A 14,601-nucleotide genomic window follows, 5' to 3' on the forward strand; every position below is an offset into this window, starting at 1 on the left:
AACCCCATCTTTAAAAAAAAACAAAAAAAGAATACGTTTTGTGCCGGGAGCAATGGCTCACGCCTGTAATCCCAGCACTTTGGGAGGCCAAGGCGGGCAGATCGCCTGAGGTTGGGAATTTGAGACCAGCCTGGCCAGCATGGTGAAACCCCTTCTCTACTAAAAAAATACAAAAATTAGCCCGGTGTGGCGGCAGGCGCCTGTAATCCCAGCTATTCGCAGAACTGAGGCAGGAGAATTGCTTGAACCTGGGAGGCAGAGGTTGCAGTGAGCTGAGTTCACGCTATTGCACTCCAGTCTGGGCACACAGAGTGAGGTCCCGTCTCAAAAAAAAAAAGAATACATTTTGTGGACCAGGTGCAATGGTTCATACCTGTAATACCAGCACTCTGGGAGGCCAATGGGGGGCTGATCACAAGGTCAAGAGTTTGAGATCATTTTGGCCAACATGGTGAAACCCTGCATCTACTAAAAATACAAAAATTAGCTGGGCATGGTGGTGGGTGACTGTAATCCCAACTACTCAGGAGGCTGAGGCACAAGAATCACTTGAACCCAGGAGGTGGAGGTTACAGGGAGCCAAGATCTCACCACTGCACTCCAGCCTGGTGACAGAGCGAGACTCCATTTCAATTAAAAAAAAAAAATACATTTTGTTGTCGCAAGCAAAACTTCCTCATAATAAAAGAAGGTGCTATTAATAATTATGTTAGGTCAACAGGTATAAATTGGGAAGGCTTTGGGCAAACAGTTAAAAGTAGTACCCTATGAGTTGGTGTTATAATGAATAAAAATGCTTCTGGGTTGTCCTTATATTGTTTATTTCTAAATATTTTGAATATGTATGTATGTCAGTTTTACTGTATTATATAACCTAACAATAAAAAAATAGGCTTTTTCATTATTTTCTTCTGGAAAATCCCATAATTCCTTTGAGAATTGAAGAAAAGAGGGCTCCAAATTCCTGATTGAAAGTAATTTATTAAATAGGTGTTTATTGCTTTTTAAACACCAGACATTGTTCTAGGAGCTGGAGATGTGGTAATGAAGAAAACAGACAAAAACCTCTATGTTTCTGAGGCTTAGATTTCAGTAATGAAACAAAGGTGATCTTACTGACATATACAATTAGCAAGATTTGGGTTTTGCATTGCTTTTTTCAATAATGCTGATAGAAGATTACTGAAGCATCCCCATTCTTAGGCCAGACCAAATTCTTTGGTGACCTGTGTCATGTATTATGAAGTAGTAGATTGAGATGTGGTTAAGAATACAAGTGAGGTCGTAGCACACACGTGTGAGGGTATCTGAGCAATATGGAAACTATGCCTATGGCCTTGAACTCTATAGTCCTATAGTCTGATCCAGTGAGTTGATGAGCTTACAACAAAGTAAATTAATTTGTTTAGCCCAAGGGAAACATTTGCCAATTTTACAGTTGGATAATTCCTTTAAAAAATACATTAGTAGTTATTTCAGCATTAAGATTTCCCATAAATTAAATCTGTGTAGATTTCCAGCTGAGTTAGAATTTTACCAAAATGATAGAGTCCTAGTAATTAGTATGTTAAGTAAATCGTCATCCTCTCTGTAAGTAACATAGGTGGTAATTTACCCTTCTGTAGATGTATAAATTAAGCCGCCAGGAGGTTAAGTAATTTGCTCTATGCCACAGTGTGTGGTAGGTTAGAAATTGAATCTAAAAGCCTTGGTGCCTAATTTTTTTTTTACATCAGATAATCTATTTTCCACATTTAGATGTATATAATAACTGATGTCTATAAATAAAAAGTTATCCATAAATAATAGGCAATATTTGTAAATAATTCATCTGCATAATTATCATAACATTGATATTGATATAATATTAACAGTGCTGTGGTTTATCCCAGCAAGATCCACTAAATGATGATTTTATCCCAATGATTTTCAAGAACAGAAGACCTCAGGGAGAGGGACGAGTTTTAGGTCAAAAAGCATTTACATTCCCAAACTTATCCAGGCATTCCAGCTTGTAAGAAAAAACTTAATCGAATTTTTCTTCTTAAGTTTTATTCTCCTTTTAGGCCTACTCTAGGCAAGAATGGCCTGTGAGTGGCTTTTCTGGGTTATGCACAATGCCTGGTAGTTTACTTTCTGATACTTAATGAAGTCTCAAGATTTGGGAATTAGGCATATGAAACACAGTTTTGCTCTTCTGTATTTTACAGGACAATAATCTACATTATGAATGTGGATTCTAATCCACATTATGAATGAGAAAGTTCAGTGTGTATTTACTCATCTAAATGTTGTTAAGCATCCACCAGCATTTAAATTTCTATGCCATTTATAGTGATACACAAAAGAGAAGCAAAATAAGACAAAGACTCTAAAAGATAGCTCTAACTCTTGCAGAAGAAAAATGAGAAGTCTTTCTCAAATTCTCTTGTACCCTACAATAATGAATTAATAATTTTCTTCTGACTACTCATCCTAAGTTTTTTACTAAAAGACAAATGAGTTTTAGGATATCTGAGTACAAATAATATATAAATCACAACTTTTTTTTTTTTTTTTTTTTTTTTTTTTTTTTTTTTTTTTTTAAGACTGAGTCTCACTCTTGTTGCCCAGGCTGGAGTGCAATAGAGCAATCTCAGCTTACGGCAACCTCCAACTCCTGGGTTCAAGTGATTCTCCTGCCTCAGCTTCCCAAGTAGCTGGGATTACAGGCATGTGCCACCATGCCCAGCTAATTTTGTATTTTGAGTAGGGACAGGGTTTCTCCATGTTGGTCAGGCTGGTCTTGAACTCCTGACCTCAGGTGATCCGCCCCCCCCCTTGGCCTCCCAAAATGCTGGGATTACAGGCGTGAGTCACTTCACCTGGCTAAATCACAACTTCTTTTTTTTCTCGAGACACAGTCTTGCTGTGTCACCCAAGCTGGAGTGCAGTCGCATGATCATAGCTCACTGCAGCCTTGACTTCCTGGGCTCAAGTGATCCTCCCTCTCAGCTTCCTGAATAGCTGGGACTACAGGTGCAGGCCACCATGCCTGGCTAATTTTTGTATTTTTTGTAGAGACGGGTTTTGCCATGTTGCCCAGGCTAGTCTCAAACTCATGGATTCAAGCTATCCACCCTCCTTGGCCTCCCCAAGTGCTGGGATTACAAGTGTAAATCACCATGTCCAGCGTAAATCATGACTTCTAAAGAACAAGTTTGCAATGATTTTTCTTGAGACCATAGGCCTAGAATAGCGGTGTGTAAATATAATACCTTAGGCCAAACAAAAAAATCCCAAATACCAAACAATGCAAAACTCACACAGGCACGATTTATTTCACATACAGGCATACCTCATTTTATTTCATTTCACTTTATTGTGCCTTGCATTTTTTTTTTTTTTTTCTGTTTCTGTTTGAGATAGAATCTCACTCTGTCACCCAGGCTGTAGTGCAGTGGCGCAATCTTGGCTGACTGCAACCTCCACCTCCCGGATTCAAGCAATTCTTGTGTTTCAGCCTCCCAAGTAGCTGGGATTACTGGCCTGTACCACCAGCCTCAGCTAATTTTTGAATTTTTCAGTAGATATGGGGTTTCACTACGTTGGGCAGGCTGGTCTCGAACTCCTGACCTCAGATGATCCACCCGCCTCAGCCTCCCAAAGTGCTGGGATTATAGGCGTGAGCCATGGTGCCTGGCTTGTGCCTTGCATTTTTTTTTTTCTTTTAACAAATTGGAGGTTTGTGGCAACCCTGAGCTGAGTATATTGGCAAAGTATATTGAAAGTTTACGAGGCAAAGTATATTGAAAATCTTCTGAGGAAGATTCACCATTCTAGATGCCATTAAGAGCATTAGTAATTCTCAAGAGAACATCGACATTAATAGGCATTTGGTTGGCGAGGAGGAGATTGGATTCCAACCCTCATGAATGACTTTGAAGGTTTCAAGATTTAGCAGAGAAAGTAACCTCTATAGGCACTATTTTCACAAAAGTATATGCTCACTTTGCATTTCTGTGTCAAATTTTGGTCATTCTTGCAATATTTCAAATTTTTTCATAATTATTATATCTGTTATGGTGATCTTTGGTCAGTGATCGTTTGTATCACTATTGCAATTGTGTTGGGACAACAGTAACCACACCCATATAAGAGGGCGAGCTTAATCATTAAGTGTTGAAGGTGTTTTGACTGCTCCACTGACTGATCTGTTCCTCACACTCTCTTCTTAGGCCTCCTCATTCTCTGTGATACAACAATGTTGAAATTAGGCCAGTTATAGCCGGGTGCAGTGGCTCACACCTATAATCCCAGCACTTTGGGAGGCCAAAGCAGGCGGATCACTTGAGATTAGGAGTTCAATACCAGCCTGACCAACATGGCAAAACCCTGTCTCTACTAAAAATGCAGAAATTAGCTGGGTATGGTGGCGTGTATGCACGTAGTCCCAGCTACTTGGGAGCCTGAAGCAGGAGATTTGCCTGAACCCGGCAGATGCAGGTTGTGGTGAGCTGAGATTCCACCACTACACTCCATCCTGGGCCATGGGAGTGAGACTCCATCTCAAAAAGAAAAAAGAAATTAGGCCAGTTAGTAATCCTATGAAGGCCACTAAGTGTTTAAGTACAAGGAAGAGTCATACTTCTCTGACTTTAAATCAAAAGCTAGAAATTATTAAGGGTGCTGAGGAAGGCATGCCAAAAGTCAAGATAGGCCAAAAGCCAGACCTCTTGCTCTAAGCAGTTAGCCAAGTTGTAAATGCAAAGGAAAAGTTCTTGAAGGAAATTAAAAGTGAAACTCCAGTGAACATAGGAATGATAAGAAAGTGAAATAGCCTTATTACTGACATGGAGAAAGTTTTAGTGGTCTTGACAGAAGATCAACCACAACATTCTCCTAAGCCAAAGCCTAATCCAGAGCAAGTCTCTCTCCTCAGTTCTATGAAGGATGAGAGAGGTAAAGAAGCTGAGAAAAACTGTTTGAAGTTAGCAGAGGTTGGTCCATGAGGTTTAGGGAAAGAAAACAACTCCGTAACATAAAAGTACAAGGTGAGGTCCGGTGCAGTGGCTCTCACCTGTCATCCCAGCGCTTTGGGAGGCTGAGGTAGGCCTCCAGCCTGGGCAACAGAGCAAGACTACATCTAAAAAAAAAAAAAAAAAAAAAAAGGACAAGGTGAAGCAGCAAGTGCTAAGGTAGAAGCTGCACCAAATTATCTGAAAGATATAATTAAGATAAATAATGGAAGTGGCTACACCAAACGACAGATTTTCAATGGAGACAAACAGCCTTCTAGTGAAAGAAGATAGTGTCTAGGACTTTCATAACCAGCGAGGAGTCAATATCTGTCTTCAAAGTGTCAAAGAATGGGGTAACTTTCTTGTTAGGGACTATTGTAGCTGGTGACTCTTGAGTTGAAGCCAATATTCCTTTGTCACTTTAAGAATTCTAAGCCCCTTAAGGATTATGTTAAATCAACTCTGCCTGTGCACTATAACTGGATGACAGCACTTCTGTTTACTAAATCTACAGATTATATTTAGTAAACAGCATGATTTACTAAATATTTTAAGTCCGGTGATGAGACCTACTGCTCAGAAAAAAAGATTCCTTTCAAAATATTACTCCTCATTGATAATGCACCTGGTCGCTCAAAAGGTCTGATGAAGATGTACAAGGAGATAATTGTTGTTTTCATGCATTCATTCTGCAGCCCATAGATCAAGAAGTAATTTCGACTTTCAAGTCTTACTCTTGAAGAAATACATTTCATAAGACCATAGCTGCCATAGATGGTGACTCTTCTAATGGATCTGGGCAAAGTATATTGAAAAACCTTCTGTGAAGGATTCCCCATTCTAGATGTGATGAAGAGCCTTGGTGATTCACGGGAAAAATCAACATTAACAGGAATTTGGAAGAAGTTGATTCCCACCCTCATGAACGACTCTGAAGTTTCCAAGATTCAGCAGAGGAAGTAACTGTAGATGTGGTGGAAGTAACAAGAGAACTGGAATTCGAAGCGGAGCCTGAAGATGGGACTGAATTGCTGCAATCACATGATAAAAGTTGAGCAGATGAAGAGCTGCTTCTTATGGATGAGCAAAGCAAGTGGTCTCTGGAGATAAAATCTATTCCCGGTGAAGATACTGTAAACACTGAGATGATTACAAAGGATTTAGAATGACCCATAAGCTTAGTTGTTAAAGTAGCAGCAGGGTTTGAAAGGATTGACTCCACTTTTGAAACAAATTCTACTGTGACTAAAATGCTGTCAAACAACATCGCATGCTATAGAGAAATCTTTCATGAGAGGAAGAGTCAATCTATGTGACAAACTTCCTTACTGTCTTACTAAAATAAGCTTGTCTTACAGCCACCTCAACCTTCAGCAGCCACCACTATGATCGGTCAGCAGCCATCAACATCAAGGCAAGACACTGAACCAGCAGAAGATGATGACTTGCTGAAGGCTCAGATGATTCTTAGCATTTTTTAGCCATAAGGTATTTTAAAATTAAGGTTTCTACTTTTTTTTTTTTTTTTAAAGACATAATGCTATTGTACTCTGGATAGACTAAAGTGTCACTGCTAAATTTGACTGGCTGAAAAAAAAATACACTGCAGTATATTGTAAACATAAATTTTATGTGCAGCGGGAAACCAAAATATTGTATAACCTTAGGGGGCCAAGGCGGAGAATCACTTGAGCCCAGGAGTTCAAAAACAGCCTAGGCAACAGAGTGAGACCTCATCTCAAGAAAAAAAAATAAAATAAAAAAGAAAAAAAGTTCTTATAAAGACATTTTCACTGAGTGCAGAATTCTAGCTTTATTCTTTCAGTACTTTAAAAATATTATTCTATTATTTTCTGGATTGCATTATTATTGAAGTTAAATCGGATGTCATCCTTATCCTTGTTTCTCAACGTATAATGTGTTTTCTTCCTTCTGGTTTTTTTTTTCTTTTTTTTGAGACGGACTTTCGCTCTTGTTACCCAGGCTGGAGTGCAATGGCACGATCTCGGCTCACCGCAATCTCCGCCTCCTGGGTTCAGGCAGTTCTCCTGCCTCAGCCTCCTGAGTAACCGGGATTATAGGCACGTGCCACCATGCCCAGCTAATTTTTTGTATTTTTAGTAGAGACGGGGTTTCACCATGTTGACCAGGACGGTCTCGATCTCTTGACCTCGTGATCCACCCGCCTCAGCCTCCCAAAGTGCTGGGATTACAGGCGTGAGCCACTGCGCCCGGCCCCTTCTGGTTGTTTTTAAGATTTTTGCTTTTTCACCGATTTCGAGCAATTTAATTATTGTGTGCCTTAATGTAGTTTTCTTCGTGTTTCTTTCTTTTCTTTTCTTTTTTTGAGATAGGGTCTCACTGTCACCCAGACTGGAGTGCAGTGGTGCAGTCATAGCCCACTGCAGACTCAACCTCCTGGGCTCAAGAGATCCTCCTGCCTCAGTCTCCCAAGCAGCTGGGACTACAGGTGTGAGCTACCACAACTGGCTTCTTCATGTTTCTTGCATGCTTGAGTTTTGTTGAGTTTCTGGTGTCTATCATTTCATCAAATTTGAAACAATTTTAGTCATTATTTCCTCTAATCGTTTTTCTCACTCTCTCCTTTGAGGGACTCCAATTGCATGTTTTTGGTTCTAGGATGCAGTTAAATTACTTGGAAAGCATTTAATTATTTTAAGTCTGTCTTTAATGCTTTTTCGGTGGTACCAGTACAATGTTTGGTATACATCTACTTATTCCCCACTACTGAGGTAAGATTGAATAATAACTAGTCTTTTTTTTTTTTTTTTCTTTTTGAGACGGAGTTTCACTCTTGTTACCGAGGCTGGAGTGCTATGGCGCGATCTAGGCTCACCGCAACCTCCGCCTCCTGGGTTCAGGCAATTCTCCTGCCTCAGCCTCCTGAGTAGCTGGGACTACAGGCACGCTCCACCATGCCCAGCTAATTTTTTGTATTTTTAGTAGAGACGGAGTTTCACCATATTGACCAGGATGGTCTCGATCTCTTGAACTTGTGATCTGCCCGCCTCGGCCTCCCAAAGTGCTGGGATTACAGGCTTGAACCACCACGCCCGGCCTCATAACTAGTCTTTTCTACCCAAAAGCCACACTAATTATAAAGTTAAGCCAATCTGCATGGGAAAATAGGCTATTTCTGGCCTTGTCTGAGTGCTAAAACACTCTTCCCTTTAATCCTCTTGGATGGATTTTTTTTCCTGGCCATAGGTAACTACCTCAAATGCCTACATTGATCAATACTCTGCTCAATATCTAAGGGGGACCCTTCACAAATCTCTGCAGTGCTATCTCTACTCAGCTCTCTTCTCTCTGGTACTCTGTCTTGCAAACTTCAACTGCCTTGGGTCTTCTTGGAGTGTCAGCTCCATCTCCTAAACCTGGGCATTCACTGTACTCTGCTTGGATGTCTCCTCTCAGTGCCGTGGCCTGGAAACTCTGCAAAGCAGTAAGCTGAACCTGTCATAGAGTTCATCTCATTTGTTTACTGTCTCACAGGGATCACTTTGGTTTGTATCATTTGTTTACTGTCTCACAGGGATCACTTTGGTTTGTTGCCTGATGTTCAGTATCTTGAGAACTGTTGTTTAATATATTTTCTCTCTTTTTCTTTTTGTTGTTTCACCCAGGGGAGTTTGTCCCCCATTCCATCTTTACTGGAAGAAGAAATTCCAGATTAGCGCCTTAAAAAATATGTCAATAGGAAAAGAGGCGATAGTGCTAGTTGTGCTAGAATGATAGAAATGCTTGCTGCTAGAGAGTTGTTTAATTATGGCTGTAAAATAGCACTTTTGCCTGCAGTAAAGAGGCTGACGAAGGGAAGAGAATAGGAACCTTGTAGTTGGTGGTTTGAATTTCAGCTCTGTCACTTGCTAGCTTCCCGACTTTGAACAAGTTACTTCATCTTTCTGAGCCCTGGTTTCTTTATCTATAGATATAAAAAAGAGAAATAAGAATATCTGACTCATGGTGTTTTTGTAAGATTAGATAGGATGGTGTATACAAATTGAATTCTGCAGTGTTTGGCATAGTAGACCCTAAACAAAAGCGAATTTCTTTCTTCTTTTTATTTATTTATGCATTTATTATCACAGCTCACTGCAGCCTCAACGTCCTGGGCCCATGCCAGCCTCTCACCCAATCTTCCAAGTAGCTGGGATTACAGGCATGCACCATCATGCCTGGATAATTTTTGCACTTTTTGTAGAGATGGGGTTTTGCTGTGCTGCCCAGGCTGGTCTCAGACTCCTGATCTCAAGTGAGTCACCTGCCTCAGGCCCCCAAAATGCTGAAATTACAGGCATGAGCCTCTGTACCTGGCCATAAGTTAATTCCTTTTTAAAATAGCCTCTCTTATTCTCCATTTTCTCCATTTCTTCTACAATATAATTGTGCATGTTTTGTGTCATTGATTTTATACAATCTGGGAGAAAAGCAACAAGCCTCATTATAAATTTCTTCAAGATACAGGACATAGAGTTGTCTTTCTTCATTTATTTCTTCATACATCAAACACCTGTTATACAAAAGAGAATGTGCTGCAAGCTAAGGGATAAAAATATGCATGATAGTGTCCTTGCTCTCCAAGAGCTCACAAACTAGCAAGTGAGATGGGCCTGTAACCCACTGTATGACAAGATGGCACTACAGAAACAGAAGCACCATGTCTCTTTGCAAAAGAGAAAGTTGGTGGCTTGCTGGCTGACAGATAAAAGCACCATGTCTGTATCCAGTCTGTCTTCAGCTTCTTTTGTTGTTTACTTCTTCAATATCTGATTTATTTCAAGGCCGAAGCTCTGATCCAGCTGACCGTGTCGCTGCAGAAACCATTTGATTCTGCCTACTTATTGTGTTCCAAAGTCACTTTGTGGTAGACAGTCTTCATAATGAGCTGACAGAGCTGAGGCCAGAGTTCCCCGAGTCACGGCACCTCATCTGGGGGACTCTTTGCCTCTGGACATGAAGTGATTACCTAAGGCACTGACTTTAGGAAAAGATGAAAGGCATCTTTTTATAAGCCTTCCTTGATCTTGACACTGAGGGCCTAAATGGCATTCTCATCAAGCATTTACTAAGTCATCACCAGCCAATCAATAGGAATTTGGCAGAAGGGAAGAAAGAAGGACACAATTCTTCAGGCAGGGAATTAAAACTAGCATACTTAAAGAAGGACAGTCTTTCAGTGGAAAGGGTACAGGACTGGGAATGAGGAGATCAAGGATTTCAGTCTTTTTATGTAAGATGGCATTAGACAACTATCTTGGAGTTTTAAAATTCTAGGCTCTGACTGTGGAAACAATTAAGTACTGTAGTGCTTTGCATATCAGCAAGAAAACCCAATAAAAATGTATGATCATTTATGTTATTTTTAAAGGTCTTATTTCTTGCAGTGTAGCTTTAAATTTATTTCAGATGAAACAAAATGCAATTTTTCTTCTGACTAAAGAACAGCAATTATCGGCTGGGTGCGGTGGCTCAAGCCTGTAATCCCAGCACTTTGGGAGGCCGAGGCGGGTGGATCACGAGGTCAAGAGATCGAGACCATGCTGGTCAACATGGTGAAATCCCGTCTCTACTAAAAATACTAAAAATTAGCTGGGCATGGTGGCGCGTGCCTGTAATCCCAGCTACTCAAGAGGCTGAGGCAGGAGAATTGCCTGAACCCAGGAGGCGGAGGTTGCGGTGAGCCGAGATCGCGCCATTGCACTCCAGCCTGGGTAACAAGAGCGAAACTCCGTCTCAAAAAAAAAAAAAAAAAAAAAAAAAGAAGAACAGCAATTATTTATTTATTTAAATGCTGTGTGAGTAGAAACAGAAGGGAAAGTGCATACAAACCAGAGAGGGAGTGGCGCGACATGGCCAGGCAGACTGACCATCGCTAGCCCCGTCTGAGTGTGGTGACTCTGGTTGGGGTGTGTCTCTTTTGGTCTCACATCCTAACAGAGGATATGACTCCACTTGGCTCAAGACCTGGGATTCATTTAAATCTTCTGGGGTAGATGCAAAGAGCAATTTGACCCTGCGCATCTCTACACTATGACTTTGGAGTCAAGGGCAGGAACTTGTGCCCTAAATTCATACATGTTTAATAAGTGCTGGGCACTCAAAACCTACCAGTTTCTAAGAGGCAGTTTAGCATAATGGCTAGGCACATGGGCTTTGAAGTCAGATTCCTGCTCTGCCACTAACAAGGTATGTAAATTAATTAACCCCTCAGTGTTTCAGTTTTCTCATCCGTAAAATGGGAATCACAGTTACCTCATTAAGTTGATATCAGAATTATATGAGGTAATACATGTTGAGACCTGACACAAGGCTGAGGAAGCACTCATTAAGCCCAAGCAATATAGATGGAGCTAAGGTAGAGCAAATGACGATAACCATCAGTAACTTAACAGTGCAGGAAGAACAGATACTGTTCTCATTGCATAAATGAGGAAACTGAGGTTCAGTGAGCTTAAGTAACCTGCCCAAGCCATACAGCTAGGAAGGGATGGAACCAATTCTAGATCTCATGGTTTTAGACTCCTAAGTCACTCTAGTGCTGTCTTCACAATGAATTGTCTCAGGTGAATAGAGGTCATGACTTATCCATTGGGTCGAATCTGACCCTGAAATCTGGGGATAGTCTCACCTCCCAGATGTTCCAGGCCAAATGGTATGGGCCATGTTTAAACTAGGGACTGCCTAGAGCTTTCTCTGATAGGAAAATGGAAAACTGATATTTCTGGGAGTTCTTGATATTTCTGGGAGTTCTTCATAGCATCCAGTGCTCAGATGCCTTGAAGAACTTCCATTTTTAAATTATAACTGACATTCCTTTTCTAAGCAGGAGAGACCTCCTGACAGTATCCTTTATCTGATCTTCCCAATGCTTGCTTAGAAAAGTGACAGACACGGACCTTTTAATTCTCATTGCATATAGCAATAAGGATAATCTTTATGACTTTTAAAAAAGATGGTCAATTCCCACTGAAGCAGACATTATATCAAATGATTTACATAGTTACCTAATTTATCATTACAACATTCTGTAGAGATATAATTTATTATCTCCATTTTATGTCTTTTCCCAAGTTTATACATTTGTAAGGGAAGTAGAAGGTAGACCTATGACTTCTTCAAAGAAGTCTCTTCCAAGTTCCTTCTCTGAGTATGTGACACTGCCTTGCACTTAACAAACCAACCAACAAACAGATACTTTATTCCATTTCATTCATCAAAATTCAACTAAAAAATTACCTACTGGTGTGTTAATCTATGCCCAGGTCAGTGCTACAGTTCTAAGCATCTTAAAACCTTGTTATGGAGTCTTAGTATCTTTAAGTTTTAAGTTGTGCTTTTTTAGGGAAAGTTATAATTTTTATTATTCAAAGCTACTCCCTGGTATATCTTCAAGACTTAATAATGATTTTGTGGAGGTGGGAAGATGGAAAGATAAAGAGAAATCAAGCTCAAAGAAAGACCTCCATGCACAAGTTCATTGACTCTGTATAAATGGAATAAAAAACATGAGATGGTCTGTATTTTATTAGGATAAATTAAGATGTAATATTAAGTTCCAAGCCAAAACCATGCAGCGTAAATTTTGGACATTCCTGTATCACTGCAAAGTAATTTAGGGCCAGAGCAGGGGTGGCTAAATACAGCCTGCAGGCCAGATTAAGCCCACAGAGATATTTTGTCCACACTCAGCGCCCACTGAGAACAAGCAACAGCCTTCAACTGTGGGCGGACGCTGACTCACAAGACTCTTGCTACTCAGAGCCTTGCCAGCACCAACTAGCTGCAGAGAGATGGGATAGGGCAGCGTCAATCTGGCCTCCAAGGCTTCTCTGGCTATTATTCCCTGGGACTTGATGATTCACAGATTCTGGATTTGTTGGCTAAGCACACCCATGGAGAGAGGCATGGGAGAATGGAAAGGCAGCTGTAGCAGAGAAAGGATAGTGGCAGTGGTGCCTTAGAGGATGCTCCCTTTTGCTTTTGCAGGATTTCAATCCCATGAGAGTGACCCTTCTGTGTGTTGGTGAGTCCCCAGGGAGGGGTTTGCCAATGCTGGGTACAAGTTTACCTGCTGGCTGCCGCCCCTTTCAGTAACCTGTTGCCAGTCATTTGTTAGAAACCACTGTGATCCCTTGTAGCTGAATCAGACACCCACAAGAGACCACAGATGCACCTTGCGCTCCCATATAGTGGGAAAGAATGTCTCTTCTATTTGGAGTTATGCTTAGTTTTTTTTGCTCATGGACTCTTTCTCCTCTGTGACTTAGACATGAAAACTTGGGGAGCTGGCACAGGGACAAAGCAGACATGACATTGGACTCAGAAACACCACTCTCCTCTAGTGGCCAAATCTTTGTGTCTTGCTTCTTGTTCTGATAGGATGAGCTCTTTTCTTTGCTTTTATTATGTTTTTCGTTTCTTTTCTTTTCTTTCTTTTTTTTTTTTCTTTTTTTTTTTTTTTAACTTTCAGCCAACTCACACCAGGATGAATTCTTTTCTAAGGGACTCACTGTTGCTCATGCAAAATGATCTTTGGACAACCAAACTACTAGCTTGCCAGGCATATCTAGGAGTGGGCACAATTTAAGTCAAATGGAAACTAATACACAAGTTATTAATGAAATGTCAAATCCACCCTTTATTGTCCTTGAGTCTAGAAGATTTAAATAATTAGAATTCTAAGATTTGCCTGTAATATGGGAAATTTATTTTAGAGAAATCTCTCTGAATATGACATAACATGGAGTCAATACATGTCAGAGGAGAGCAAAAAAAAAAAAATGATATAGATAATATGGGAAGAATGGTAGGATAAAAATTTTTAAAGAAATAGTATTTTTTAACCCATTTTAGACTTAAGAGGAAAATTACATTTTTTGTAAAATAGAATATGATGCACTGATAGTTTGTAAATAAACTGTAACTTTAAATTCAGTTTTAGAAAAGTCAGTGTGGACAACAGAAAACTTCGACTTGTTAAACTATAAAAGAAAACCAATTGTAATACAGTATCGAGAAGATTACATACTTAATTGTATCAGTCTCTTTTCACTTTCATTTTCAAGGTTATCACCCTTCGGTGAAGATAAACACCACTAAAAGCTTGTCAGCTCTTTTTGAGACAGGAAAAAGGATTCGTTTCTTTGCCTGTCTCAAGGAGATAGATGTGGACATCAGTGTCCTTCTACAAAGCAGTCGATGAGCCTAAACAAGATGAAGTGGCAGCATGTTGATGGAGTATATTCAGAGGTGACAAGCAGCCTTGCAGACAGCGATGTTTTCTTCATTATTCTGCAAACAAGACTTCGGAGAGCCCTTACAATAGGAAAAAAAGAAAGAAAGAAAGAAAGAAAGAAAGAAAGAAAGAAAAGTGCCCTGCCAAGGTTAGAAGTTAGGAATGCATTGTGCCTTAAAGAAGGTCAGGCACAGATGAGGATGTGGAGTTTTCTTTTGCTTGAACGGCATTTTCTTTTAAAAAATGATAGACATATCCTAAACATTAATTTAGAGCTTTCAGAGAATGAAATAGGCTTTAAACATTTTTTTAAGGTTAGAATCAGAGTTCTTTTATAGGAAA

The sequence above is a fragment of the Saimiri boliviensis genome, chromosome 5 (assembly GCF_048565385.1).
Source record: "Saimiri boliviensis isolate mSaiBol1 chromosome 5, mSaiBol1.pri, whole genome shotgun sequence".
In the NCBI taxonomy this organism is placed as follows: Eukaryota; Metazoa; Chordata; class Mammalia; order Primates; family Cebidae; genus Saimiri; species Saimiri boliviensis.